The following is a 15,093-nucleotide window of genomic DNA, read 5'->3' as shown; positions in this document are numbered from 1 at the left end:
TGAAGAAGAATAAAAAATATCACATGCTACTGTTTTTCTTTCCTATGAAGTGGATCGTTAATCCTTTGCTCATATTGCTTTAGGAAAATGGCGCCACCACCATCACCACCATGTCGACTGTGCAAGTCAAGGTGCGCCAGCAGCCTTGCAACTGGCAAGCTGTTCGGCATCTACTTCCAGCCGAGTTTTCGTCATGCGGCGGTAAGAAATTAGATGAAATATAACAACTATTTTATTTTTAGTGTTGGCATTACTGCATTGTGTCATTTTTCTTTTTTTACACAGATTGTCCCATGCAATGCGAGGTTGAAATTCAACAAGCTGACAGGAGACACTGTGACATTTGAGGCTCCTGGGGCCGTACATTATGGAGGTCGAGAAAGGACGCAATATGTCGCAGATTGGAGGAGATGGATGGGCCCGTTTCCTCGCCCGCATTCTTCTTACTGGTGGTGAGTTGATCAGCTTCTCCTTTAGAGCAGAAAGACCCAAGCTGGCTGTCATTTATATCAACCTGGTGGAAGATGATGAAGATGACGAAGATGATGAAGATGACGAAGATGATGAAGATAATGAGGACCCACTCGATGAAGATGATGAGAACCCACTTCATGAAGTCATCATAGCTCAAAGAATGAGGCTGAGCGAGGAGGAGGTGTGCAACCTATGGGACATAATTCCGCCACGTGATGACTTTGTCGGGGTGCTATTCGTGACCCGCCTGATAAGTACCATGGTCGATCGGCATGAAATGGTATGTTATATTGACTGTAGTAATTTGATGATATATATATATATATATATATATATATATATATATATATATATATATATATAGTGTTACTATTCATCACCCAGGATGCAGAATAAGTTATTCTTCACCCGAGGTAATCTTACGATCACTTCCTAAATAAATTACGTTTAGAATATAAATAGTTACATGCACATTAATTCAATATGTAAAATTTGGTCTAAAAAAAGTTATAAGATCAGAAAAATCACATTTTATGTATGTTTTACAATATGTTTTTACATTTGTAATTTTATGTAACATAAAATATTTTTTACGGCGAGTACATATTTTCTTACATTCTTTTTTTATGTATGAAATAAGACAAAATTTACAAAACGTAAAAATACGGTGCATTGATGTCAAAATAGAGAGGGGGTGAAGAATAACTATTCCTCACCCAGGGTGACGAATAGCGCGACCCTATATATATATATATATGCTTTATTGTTATACTTACAAATGCAAATTATCCGATGATATGCTTAGTGAATCCGATGATATGCTTAGTGTAGAGTCCAATGATATGCTTTGTGGAATCTAGTCGATGATATGCTTTAGCGTAGAGTCTGATCACATGCTTATTAGTGTAGAATCCAAGGAACTATTAATAGTGTAGATAATCCAGATATACTCATTAGTAGAATTCATGCTTAATTAGTACAAATACGTAGTACTGTGTCTTTTGATAGTGTAGAAACCTATACTTAATAGAAATATATTTGCAAGAGTATGTGCGAGCCTATTTATTAATTGATATGTTTTTCTTATTCAGAAATTGCCAAAGAACCTATCTATGAGTTGTGGTATCGAGCCTGATGAAGAAGGCTCAGCTGGACTACGGCTTACCGCAAGGGGCTTCGTCACCACCTGTACTTACCGCATGGACACAGACGGTCGCACACACTTAAACTCGGTTGGGTGAAAGAGATTCCTCGTTGGCAAGAATCTTCGTGTTGGACAGGCCATCCTAATTACTATCAGGAACACCCACCGTCCAGGCTTCAGGATGATGATCGTCATCGATATCATCTAGAACTACATTTGTGTATGTGGCTATATCATCTAGAACTACATATGATGATCGTCGTCGATATCATGTAGAACTACATATGATGATCGTCGTCAATATCATCTAGAACTACATAATGATCGTCGTCGATATTACCTTGTACTACTTGAGGATGCATGTTGACTATATATGAAATTGTTATCTAGTACTTCCTCCGTTCCAAATTACTCGTCGTGGTTTTAGTTCAAATTTGAACTAAAACCACGACGAGTAATTCGGAACGGAGGTAGTACTACCTAATACCTATAATGCTTTATGAAATTGATATCTAGTAGCACCCAGTATCTGGAAATTGCAGTTTATTGAAACTGAAACTGGGTAGGAAGGGGGGGATGATGAAACACATAACAGTAGCGCGGGGTTAGGAAAGCGCTACGGCTAACTAATAGTAGCGTGTTCTGGAAAAGCGTTGCTGATACAGTCAATAGTAGTAGCGCGGGTACAGGCAGCGCTACTACTAACAGTTAGTTGTAGCGCCTTATTAGTACCGCGGCTGCCCGTGTTGCTGATAGCCTCAAAACCCGCGCTACTAATAGGGTTTTCCCTACTAGTGAAGATTGGAGCGGTCAAGCACCGTGGAATTAATGGCTTGAGCAAGTCCAAGACAGTCTGTCTCAAAATTGACACGCCCCATACCATGCTGCTCAGCTAAGTGTATGGCGTGCAACAGCGCAGTTGCTTCAGCGTGCAGAGCTTCACTTATCTGCACAAGCCTTCCAGCAGCAGCAAACAACACCTCACCTGTATGGTCTCGGGCCACACAGCCCCAACCCGAGGTCTATTTAGCAACATCAAAAGCGCCGTCAATATTAATTTTAACCTTATCCACCATCGGTTTGCTCCACTAAGGTTTGTTCAGAATCTGCGCTTTCTCTGGTTTTGCATAAAAGACACGCCATTCAGCAACATGCTTCTCCAAAAGGAAGCAGAACTCCTCAAGTATAGCTCTCTTTTGCTTATGATTGGCTTTATTCCTCTCCGTCCACCACAGCCATAGAAGGCATATGATTCTCAGCTTCCTGTCCTCTAGAAGGGCAAATATGGTGGCGAGGATATCACTCGGTGACTGACATTGCAGCATGTTTAACCGGGACGACTCCAGCTCACACACATTCCAAATCTTCTTGACCTCCTTACATCTGAAAAAAAGATGTCCGCCATCCTCCGGTAATCTATGGCAAAGGACAGAGCAAGTATCGAGTTTGATCCCAATCCGTCCAATATTCCTCAGCATAGGGTGACTATTATGAGCAACTCTCCACAAAAAATGATGCACTTTCCCGGGACATCTAATCTTCCAGAGGTTCTGCCACATTTTCCCATAAGCTGTATCACCGTCGGCGCCCTCACCCTGCTGCCTAGGGGCTAGACGTTTCTTCATGTCAAGGTGAACTCTGTACGCTGACCTCACTGAAAATAAGCCCTTGCTATCGAATTGCCAAGCCAAGAAGTCCTCATGTTGCTCAAAAATTGGAATCTTTAGTATTATATCAATCTCTTCCGGATTGAACGTTTGTCTAACCAACAGCTCATCCCAGGAGTGTGTATACGGGTCGATAAGCTCTAAGACTTTAGTCAGGATGGTATTGCGAGCAGGGAGCCAGGGTCCTGCCAGATCCGGATATGCTCACCCGAACCCACCCTCCACACCATCCCCTCCTTCACGACGGAAACCCCTTGAAGGATGCTCCGCCAAACATAACTGATGCCCTGGGTCGCTGTAGCTGCAAAAATGTCGCCGTCCGGGTAGTATTTAGCACGTAGAACACGAGCACAGAGCGAGTCCGGTGCCTGGATCAACCTCCAGACTTGGCGAGACAACATTGCAATATTGAAAGCGTGTAGATCCCTAAACCCAAGCCCTCCCTGTTCCTTCGGATGGGTCATCTTCTCCCAGCCAACCCAGTCATGTTTATGCTCATCCTCTTGGTTATCCCACCAAAAACGACAGATCATGTGGCTTATACTGTCACACAAGGACTTTGTCAGATCGAAACAGGCCATGGCATAGGCTGGAATTGCTTGGGCGACCGTTTTTATTAGGATTTCCTTACCCTTCTTTGACAGCATCTTGATTTTATATTATCCACATAGATGTTTTATATTATCTATCTTAGATGTTTTATATGCATTTATATGCTATTTTATATGATTTTTGGGACTAACCTATTAACCTAGAGCCCAGTGCCAGTTCCTGTTTTTTCCTTATTTTTGAGTTTTACAGAAAAGGAATACCAAACGGAGTCCAATTGACGTGCCAATTTTTGTTGATTTTTTTATGAACCAAAAGAAGCCCCTGGAGCAAAAGAGTTGGGCCAGAAGAGTCCCGGGCTGTCCACGAGGGTGGGGGGCGCGCCCCCCTGGGCGTGGGCCCCTGCCTCGTGGACGACTCGGAGACCCCCCCTGACGTGAAACCAACGCCAAAAATTTCAATAAATACAGAAACCCCCGGAAAATAACCTAGATGGGAAGTTCCGCTGCCGCAAGCCTCTGTAGCCACGAGAAATCATTCTAGGCCCTCTCTGGCACCCTGCCGGAGGGGGCCATCATCACCGGAGGCCATGGAGGAGGATCCCAGAGGGGCCATCATCGCCATGAAGGCCAAGGACCAGAGGGAGAACCTCTCCCCATCTAGGGGGGAGGCCATGGAGGAGGAAGCACAAGGAGGAGAACCTCTCCTCCTCTCTCTCGGTGGCGCCGGAGTGCCATCGGGAGGGGAATCATCGCCGTGGAGATCGTCTTCATCAACATCACCATCATCATCACCATCCTCATCTATTTTACGCGGTCCACTCTACCGCACGCCACTGTAATCCCTACTTGAACATGGTGATTTATGCCACATATTATGATCCAATGATGTGTTGCCATCCTATGATGTTTTGAGTAGATATCCCTTGTCTTTGGGTTGATTGATGATCTAGATTGGTACGAGTTGTATGTTTTATTTTGGTGCTGTCCTATGGTGCCCTCCATGTCGCGCAAGCGTGAGGGATTCCTGCTGTAGGGTGTTGCAATACATTCATTATTCGCCTATAGTGGGTTGGTGAGTGACTGAAACACAACCCCGAGTAAGGGGGTTGTTGCGTATGGGAATAAAGAGGACTTGATGCTTTAATGCTATGGTTGGGTTTTACCTTAATAATCTTTAGTAGTTGCGGATGCTTGCTAGAGTTCCAATCATAAGTGCATATGATCCAAGTAGAGAAATTATGTTAGCTTATGCCTCTCCCTCATATGAAATTGCAACGACGACTACCGGTCTTGTTAACAATTGCCTAGGACAATTCTGCACACCGACCCATCATTATTCCACACTAGCTATTTATAATATTTAGTAACATACTCTAACTTTATGATAACAGCACCTACTTTTATGTTTTAGCTCTTCGATACCATGCAAAGTTATCCTCTTCATACCCACAACGTAGTTTTATTTCTCGTTTCTAGTTGGAAGGAAACGTTCGGTGTACGTAGAGTCGTATCAGTGGCAGATAGGACTTAAGAGAATATTGATCTTACCTTTAGCTCCTCGTGGGTTCGACACTCCATACTTATCACTTCCACCTTTGGGAATTGCTACGATGATTCCCTGCACTTGGGGATTATCAATAGGCCAAAATAGTGTTATCGGAAATGAGCCCGCCGGGCATGAACGCACTCTGGTTTGGTGATATGATCTCTCCCGGTATGCACTTCAGTCTGTTGGCCAAAACCTTGGACACGAGCTTATACACAACATTACAGAGGCTAATATGGCGTAGATCCTTCAATCTTTCTGGGTTCTGGACCTTTTGGATAAGCACCACAAGGGTGTCGTTCCATCCCTCCGGAATACTACCGCCTCGTTATACCTGTAAAACCTCGCGCACAACATCATCACCAAACAGCCGCCAGTAGTGCTTATAGAAGATCGCTGGTAAGCCATCAACGCCTGGTGCTTTGAGATCAACAATGTTATCTAGAGCCTCCTTAACCTCGTCTGCAGTAAAATCCGCCGTTAAGTACTTGTTCATTTGGGCAGAGACTTTTGGTGCTATGTTATTTAGAATTGCCGCAGCGTCAACACCTGCCATGGGGATAAATAAGCTAGAAAAATAATTAGTAACGAAGGCCTTCAAGCCCTCCTCCCCAGTCACCACCACCCCGTCCTCCCTCACCAGCTTGGTTATGGTATTTTTCCGCCTCCGTTCAGACGCATACGCCTGGAAATATTTAGTGTTGTGGTCTACTTTAGACAACCAATCAGCATGTGCCCTTTGCCGGCTTGCCACATCAATCTGTTCCTCAAGTTTCTCAAGCTTGTATTTGACTGTTAGCTCCTTTCGAATCATATTCTGTGACAAAGGTAGTCGACGGATCTCCTCTAGTTCCTGTTTCAGAATCCTTGCTCATTTTTGTAAATCATCCAAAACATCCCGACTCCATACATGTAATGCGTTATTGACGGCTGCAAGCCTTCTAGCCACTGAAGGACCAGAAGCTCTTTCCCATTCCTGTCGAACCAAGTTGTCGCAGTCCTCCTCAAGTAACCACCGGGCTTCAAATCGCTTCACCTCTGTACCACCTCCCCTATTCATCATCCGCCTACTGCCATCAACCCACAGAGAAATAGGTCTACGGTCTGAGTGTTCAGGATAACCATCAATGCGCTAATGGTTATTCCTCCAGGTGAAAACATCACCCTCAAAACCAAGGTCTTTAAGGTTACAAAAATCTAAAGCATCACGAAAGTTTTGTAAATAAGAGTGGCTCCTTGGTACCCCTCCTTGCTTCTCATGGTTAAAAAGGACCTCGTTGAAATCACCCATGCAGACCCAGGGAAGATTTGATTGGTGTTGTAGTGTGCGTAGCAATCTCCAAGTGTCTACTTTCTTTTCTGTTTTAGATTCACCATAGATACCAGTAAGCCGCCACTGGAAGCCATCCTTTTCCTGTACTATCACATCAATATGCATCCGGCCCATCCATCTCAAAGTTACGTTTATTCCTTTCCTCCAGAACAGTGCAAGACCACCACCCTTGCCGTTATTACTCCTCACTATCATATGCTGCAGCCCCAACATACCACGAAACTTCTCCATCCTACCCTTATCAAGACGTGTCTCTGACAAGAACAGAATGTCGGGGTCCTCCTTCTGGAGAGCCAGAAGACCTTGAACTGCCGGCCTATTCCCCAGTCCCGGGCAGTTCCATGCAACAACTTTCATTGTGCTGCGCCAGGCTGATTATGCAGCCCAGCGTCTACGTGATCCTCCTTAGCCTCACTCTGACCTTCAGCTGACAGCTTCAGTTTCTTTGTACTATCCCCATCGGCCTCCTCCACCGCCCTTTTGCTCCATGCTCCTCTTCCCTCCCAGACCAAACAAGGGTTCAATTTGAGTATGGCCCGCTCCCTCCCCCTTCCTCCCCTTCAATCTGTTAAATGTGCCAGTCCCTAGCTTCCCCCCTCCTTTTGTTTTTGCACATTTCCACAGTCAGCTCCAACAACAAACGGTATTGCAGTCATGTCGATCTGCATGTTTCCCTGCATGGCCTCGATTCTTACGCCCTTGTCTGCCGTCGGCTGAATGGGAGAGGAATTGGTCAGTGTTGTCCCGGACTGCATGGTATTGGGATCCGTGTCTCATTTGTTCAGCAGTTTTTCAATCTATCCGCTATCACCGCTAGTCGTCAGCACCCTTGGACCAACGTGAGCAGCCAATGGCAGTTGTAAGACTAACGGGCTCTCCCCATTATTTGGATTGGCATCCCCATCAGTACCTTTTATCATGTCCTGCCCACCACTCCTGCCCCCATCACCCAATTTGTCTGCTGCAGGGTACCTTAGTTGTTCCTGTAATCCACCCCTCACTCCAGCATCTCTTCCCTTTAAACGGGTAGTGATCACCTGGTTTCCCTCCTCCTCCTCTACCATGTCTGCCCAACTAGTTCCTTTCTTCCTCCATGATGGATCATCACTGCCTGGAGAGCTTCTACCTTTCCACTAACCAAAACCTCTGGGTCCAGATTTTCGGTCCCCCAAGTGCACTCCACCCTCACCCCATTTTCCTCTTCCTACACCACCCCTACGTTTCTCCATGAAGGCCCTCAACCATGGGCCAAATTGCCGCCGACCCCCCTTCACAGGTTTGTCCTTGCACATCTTATCTTCGTGACCGATGATGCCACAAATATAGCAAAACTCCAGCAGGAACTCGTATTCGAAGGGACACCAGTTCTTTCCTTCCTCCTCCTCTCCATTTGCAATCTCCATGACCCTTCTACCCTGGCCTCCTTCATCCTCATCTTCCTCTAGAGTGAAACCCCTCATCAAAGGTACCTTGATATTTATCCTCACTTTAACCCGCATATATTTCCCGAACGCCTTCCCATCAGATCGTGCCTCCACATCCAGCACCTCCCCCATCTCCACACCAATGGCTTCTCCAGCAGCTCGATTCATCTTCCCCAATGGCAACCGAAGAATACGAACCCAGATAGGAATGGTATCAAATGCATAGTCTTCAATCCTCTTACTTGGATCATAGTCCTCAACCACCAGCAGATTATTCCCAAACTCTCACGGCCCTCCTTCTAAAGCCATCTTCTTCCCCGATTCCTGGCCAAAGGTAAAGAGGAAAATGTTCTCCCCCACCTCTTCACAATCCAGACCTCGGACGGGACACCAGATCCGACCCAAGGTTTCCGCCATGGCCTCCACAAAAACCGGCTTCTCTGAAAGCAACTTGGCCAGCGCTTGTGTTTCGACAACACCCGCCTTCCCAGATCCCGACCAACCAATCTTAATACCTTTCTTCTCTTTCTCCGAAAGCTTCAAATCCTTCAGCAGACCTTCCATCTTCTCCATCGCCCGTCGCACAGACTAATCAAGATCCGATATGACACACTGGAAACTAGGGCAAGATGGTGGTGTACGATCGCACGCCCTAGATCGTGCAAAAGGCTTGTGGTGGATGGGTATGGATTGGGAAAGAAACGAGGAAGAAACACAGCGGATAGGACGGCGGCGGTCACGGAAACCTAGCTCGCCCGCAAGTCGCCAGACACCAGACCAACCGTCACACTCGGGACGGACTCTGTAAGGATAGTCTTTGTTTCAGTTGCATTGACTGCATATTTCCCTTCATCAGAAGTGCGCTCCGAAGTATACTGAACCAGATAGAAGTCAATGATGAAGGCCCACACCACCTCAGCGACCCATCGTCCTGCTTCTCCATGTCGGGTGTGAAGTTGTCCTGTGATAATACGTACAGGTTCCACATGAGCTCAGACATTTTAAGTTTATAAAATCGCACGAGTTATTAGGTAATTATTGACGATTAGGCCTAATTCTTCCTTGAGATCATGCAAAGAAATTAGGAAATTATTTAAGACTGGTTCTGTTACTAGCCCATCCACACATGGTCCTTCCTCTCATGCACATCCCCCTCTGAGCACGCCTACCATGCAGGAGAAAATTGCAGAGATAAGTAAAAGGGAAATGATGGCATAATTTGGGAACATAAAACAATCCAGTGAATGGTGTGCCAAGGAGCAAGATGCAAGGCGGGCAAGCGCAACAGAAACGAGATGCAAAACATAGGCTTGTTTGGTTGATCATAGCAACCAGGAGTTGGCTCTCCTTTCCCTTTGAATAGAGCTCACACAAAAGATATGCGAGTTGAGAAAATTGGTGGATCCAAACCTGAAAGGTCGAACATGATACACTAAGGAGAAACTAAATGATATATGGGCCATATATGTGACAAAGAGAGAAAAAATGTGCTTTGTCTAAGTGATAATGTTATTTCACCAACAAATTTATGGGAGAAAAGGAGGAAAGTTGTGCTATTTTCACAATTGCTAACTACTAAAAAAATCAATAATTACGAGCTCTTCATCAAATCCTAATTAGAATTTCCCATCATCCTCGATTATTATAGAAAGCTCTTCTCGACTATACATGGCCATTCCTCGGGCTGGGCCAGGCTTCGGGCCAGGCCTAACCAAGCCCGGTGTAGAAAACCAAGGCCCGTCCTGGCCCGGGCGGCGGTCCTAAAAATCAGGCCCAAGCCCGGCCCGCCAGTGTAAAAGCCGGCCAGGCCTCTTTGTTAAATCGCAAATATGGCGGGCCCGGGCCTAGCCTTCGGGCTCAAAATCTAGGACCAGGCCCGACCCGTGGGCAAGGCCAGGCCGGGCCGGGTCGGGCTTTTTCAGGTCGGGTCAGGTCAGGCCGTCCGGGCAGGGCTGCCCATGGCCAGGTATATTCCCGGCGTCCCAGACAGCTTAACCTGCTCAATGGGGCGACAACTTTGCATGTGTACCTCAAGCCCTCTCTTATTTCTGAGGACCATATGGCAGACCTAACAAAATACTAGGTAGTTCATGCAGAGTAGGAGGAAAAAAACTGGGCCCAATGTAAAAGGAAAACAATTTGGCCCACCGACAATAGGTTATGTAACAGTTATGTAGTGCAAATATCATGATGCCTTAATACATTGAGCACGATAACTTAATGAGTAGTTTGGGCCGCCTATGGAACAAGATAATCCCATCCAATTCTGTTTAAGGACATTAGACTTTCCTTTGTAATGTTTCCCAATCATAGATCATCGGCCTCAGTAATCCACATCTTACTTATATTTGAAAGGAAACAAACAACCCCCAATAAAACCAGTTGAAGTTATTTGGGTCAGCTGATCAAACACTTGTGTTTAGTGGTGTTTTGATACGTACACGTCAACCTGGCCAGCGGAGACTTGCCGGTGGTGGGCTAGGGTTCAAACGTGATTGATCTGAATGTATTGCTATATAATCCAAACGCCAGTGTAATGGATAGAGTTCAGTGGTTAGTACAAATGGAGACGGATCGAGCTCAGTGGTTTCTGAATCATGTTGTTGATGTGGCTCTGCCATGTAGCTGAAACATGAAGTTTTGAGAGGAACAGACCGACAGTATTCGTACAACCATAGTGCAAAGTTGTAAATTATTTTTAGGAACAAAAATTGTATAAAAATTGCATGAAATGTAATATCTCATCAGATCGAGATCAAGTATGGGCAACAACGCATGTTTCCCATAAGTTCCGAGTGCCAACCTACGCTAATAAATGTGCCCTTGACAAGGTCTAATCATTACCACCATCCACAACGGTGGGGTTTTGCCACCGAAAAATTTACGATTTCTCTCCGTCCATACCACTCAATAGGTGTGGTTGCCACCCGATGTTCTCCTTGGCCACACTCTGCCCCAACCAAGCATTGTTGGGTTCCTTAACAGGGTAAGGACAAACTGCCCCCCCCCCTCCATTAATAAATACCCCTACAACCATCCCCCATGAACCCTCGATTGCATGATTTTTCAATCTCCATCATTCTAACACACAAACAACCTTCATCAATTAAGTTATATATTTATTTGCTTTCATACCCCAAACGATATGAACAACATCAAATTTTAATTAACCATCATCATACAATTCTAGTTACTAGGAATATGTAATCCTAGTCCACGAGGAGGAGGTGAAGTGATGTAGAGATGTAGCAAAGAGCTGCTGAGGCTGGCCATCATAGATAACTCCTCATATTCCTTCATTAACCCTTCTGAAACCGACGTAAACTCTGTTTTGTCAGCGCAATCGTTGATGGCTTTGGTTGTTTTCGCAATGCAATCAGGCAGGTCGAAGGGCGTCGGACCTTCGTTGCCTTTGCGAATCTCAAAGCTCTCGATGATATCATGGCAGATTTCGAGGGTGCTCACCATGCCACCGTAGTCCACTCGGCAGGACCCAAGGGCGTGAGTCGCGAGCTTGTCCTTGGTGGCACCATGGATCAAGTTCTCAACCTTGGCCGTCATGGCCGTGGCTCAGGGCTTCATGGCGTTGACGGCCACGAGAGCTAGGATGCGGTAGTCCTTCGCGTCGGTGCTTCGTTTGTCTGACTGGAGCGTTGATACACAAAAGTCATATGTGAAGCGCACCTTGAAGAAATCACTCGAGACATTCTTGCATGCTTCCAACATGATGCTTGATGACATGGGCTTGGTGTCAGAAGCTTGAGCGGTGATGGCCACGGAAAGGAGAATGATGACAATTCCAGAGAATTCTAAGCAGTGGGTTTGCACCGTTTCCATTGCTGCCAGGCTTGCTAGAAAAATATATTGTAATTGAGGGAGATGATGAATGGATCAAATGGAACTGTAGTGCAGAGATGGATGGGTTGAGGTGGAGTACATACCTATGATTATGGTTTATATATAGTGCACTGAGTAGGGTTTCCAAATGCAATATGCCCCATGGATATCCAAATGATCAATGTTTAACTCTTTGCACATATACCTCGATGGACAATTGGATTTCCTCCTATTTAATCATGGGCAGTATTATCTAATATAGTGTCTCCTGGATGCCATTTTTTATGTAAGCTTAAAGGTGTTCCGGGTTAATAATGATGCATGTGTATCGTATATATCCATCGTGCAAGCGTATCCTAAATGGGTGTAAGCAATTAAATGTATTTAGGAAGGGGCACGGGTTGCCAATTATCTTAAATTTTACCGATTAACATGGTAATTTCTAGGTAGTGGCTAATTAGCAGAAGTATAGATATAGATAGATAGAAATATAGATAGAGAGATAGAGGTCAAGATAGATAGATAGATAGATATGTGTGTATATATATATATATATATATATATATATATATATATATATATATATATATATATATATATATATATATAGTATATAGTATACATATAGATAGGTATAGATATAGAGATAGAGATAGAGATGAAGATATAGATAGATAGATAGACGTAGATATAGATAGATAGATTGTCAAGGGCAGACTGCGCATAATCTTCCTTTAATGTCCCAAATCCATTTTGTGATATGGGGAAATAAAGTGAGATTCACTCTAGAAATACATAAAACTAGAACACATTCATGCCACACGTATTAATACTAGCACACCCAAAATGTGGATCTACATATATCTGTGCATATAGTGTCCGGAATACTAATTATTTGGATATCCGTGACTAAGCTGCATTGGATTTATGAACCTGCTGCTGCACTATATAGATGTCACAAGAACCGTACACCACCTCCATCTTTGCACTACAAAATCTGACTATCAATTCATCTCCACCTCTCTCTCAGCTACAAAGCCTACAATACAATTGCAGCTATCCTTGCAGCAATGGCAACCGCACGGGCGACCGCTGCCTTCTCCTCGGTTGCCATCATGCTCCTTTTTGTGTGCATCCGCGCACATGCCGGCGGGCGCGGCGACAAGATCAAGGTGGTGGACCTTGTGGTAGAAACCTGCAAGAACGCTTCGAGCAGCTGCCGCAACAAGCACCTGAACGTGACCCAGGAATTCTGCGTGCAGACTCTCCGGTCGGACAAAAGGATCTTCCAGGCCAAGGACCTCCGTGATCTGTCCCTTGTCGCTGTCGACATCCTCAAGATCCGTGTGGCAGCTGCCGGCGGCAAGGTGAAGGAAGCACTCTAGAAAGCCAAGAAAGGTACGGAGGAGGCGCTGGGCCTCAGGTATTGCCAGGTGGACTACGATGTCGCTATCGGCACCCTCGATCTCTGCGACGCCATGCTCAGGGACTTCCATGTCCCCAGGGGCGACGCCGACGACCCGTGGTCCTTTGAACTGCCCGAGCGTGTGGAGAAGGCGACTGACCATGTCAGCGACTGCGGGCATGATCTTCACATGGATAGCCAGACATTTATCAACGAAAACGAGGAGCTGATCAAGCTGGGCGACCTGAACAATGTCTTGCTAGGGCCATATGACTTTGATAGTTAATAATCTATTTTCTGCCAGAAACAATGTTCATGTAAAACCAACATTACTTTCGTTTGAAATAATAATAATAATGTTGTTTCGATATCGAGTATACCGCCGCCCCCCCTTGAGAACACTCATACCGTGCGAAAAATCTCAAATATTTTCAAACTATTGAATTCAAACGCTCAACTAATAGTTAAATATGTGGCATCTCTTAATGAACATCATGACAGGTCATGGCCTAGGTGGCAAAGCCAAGGTTTCCGCAGCAGCAAGTCTCGGGTTTGAGTCTGGTCGCTTTCATTTTTACTTTTTTTTAGGATGCAAAATGTAAAAACGTCGAACTCACGACGTTTGACCAAGCGGCAGAGGGGAAAATATCTGGTGCACCGGAGCTTGTGGTGCTACCGATGCACTGAACTCACATTGCACATTTAAAATGTTTAAAAAATTCTGAAAAAAATTTAGCACACTCATACAACATCAATGTAGGTTGTCACAAAATTTCAAGTTAAAATTCGAAACATAACTTAAAAAAAAAATAACAAATTCAATACTGAATAGTACATAACATAACTTGGGCTTTAGATTTGGCCTATTATCACACTGATGTCAAAATTTGTCATTTTTGTATCTCAAAAAATATTTCATATTTTTACACGAAATTTTGTGACGTCAAACATTGATGTTGCATTAATGTGATAGATAGTTTTGAGAATTTTTAAAACATTCTATTGCATCCGGTGCACCGGTAGCACCACAAGTGCGGGTGCACCGGATACATTCCCAAGGGTGAAGAGCCTGAGGATGAACAGCCAATACGGTAGGGCAGGCTTTCTGGTTCTTTTTTTTCGAACAAGGGCAGGCTTTGTGTTCTTTAAGAGTAACTAGAAATCATGCCCATGCATTTCAACGGGGGAGAAAAAGTCACCCCTCATACACACTCTCGAGACATCGGTATATCCCTTAAAATATTTTACGATGTCACATGACAAATAACATGATAAGTGGTGTTGCCCAAAAAAATAAAGATGGGTTGATTTTTGAAGTGTACTCAAGATGTTTTTAACTTATTAGATAACAAAAATATCTACCTAGTTGGAGGTATCTCATTACACATTTTGTTATCATTCGTCCTTGGTGATGCCCAACAAATATTTGCGGTGCGATGAAAATAACAAAGTACATTTTAGTAATTAATGGTAGCATGTTTTTATCTTCTTGTTTTTTCTTTCTTTTTTCTTCTTATTTTTTGGTATATTCTTTGGGTTTTATGGTTTTTTTGCTTTCTTTGTTTTTTGTGTTTCTTTTTCAATTTTATAGTTTTTGTTCGTTTTCTTTCTACATTTTTTATATACACCAAGAATAATTTTTATATACACGTGTAACATTTTCTAAATATATAATTAACATTTTTGACAACTTATATATATATTTATGTCTA

General features: G+C 44.2%; 1 long non-coding RNA gene and 1 pseudogene across 1 annotated transcript; one reads left to right on the top strand and one right to left on the bottom strand.

The window, feature by feature from the left end:
• Positions 1–11,237: 11,237 nt before the first annotated feature.
• LOC141027730 (uncharacterized) lies at positions 11,238–12,479 on the bottom strand. Its single transcript, XR_012189543.1, has 2 exons — positions 12,081–12,479; positions 11,238–11,990 (listed from the first exon to the last, which is right to left on the bottom strand). It is a non-coding gene; the product is annotated as an uncharacterized lncRNA (long non-coding RNA).
• A 314-nt stretch (positions 12,480–12,793) lies between these two features.
• On the top strand, positions 12,794–13,758 carry LOC120970843 (uncharacterized; annotated as a pseudogene).
• Positions 13,759–15,093: the final 1,335 nt, after the last annotated feature.

This window comes from Aegilops tauschii, chromosome 7, assembly GCF_002575655.3.
Source record: "Aegilops tauschii subsp. strangulata cultivar AL8/78 chromosome 7, Aet v6.0, whole genome shotgun sequence".
Taxonomy (NCBI): domain Eukaryota; kingdom Viridiplantae; phylum Streptophyta; class Magnoliopsida; order Poales; family Poaceae; genus Aegilops; species Aegilops tauschii.
The sequence above is the reverse complement of the archived record's forward strand: the minus strand, read 5'-3'. Positions and strand labels throughout refer to the sequence as shown.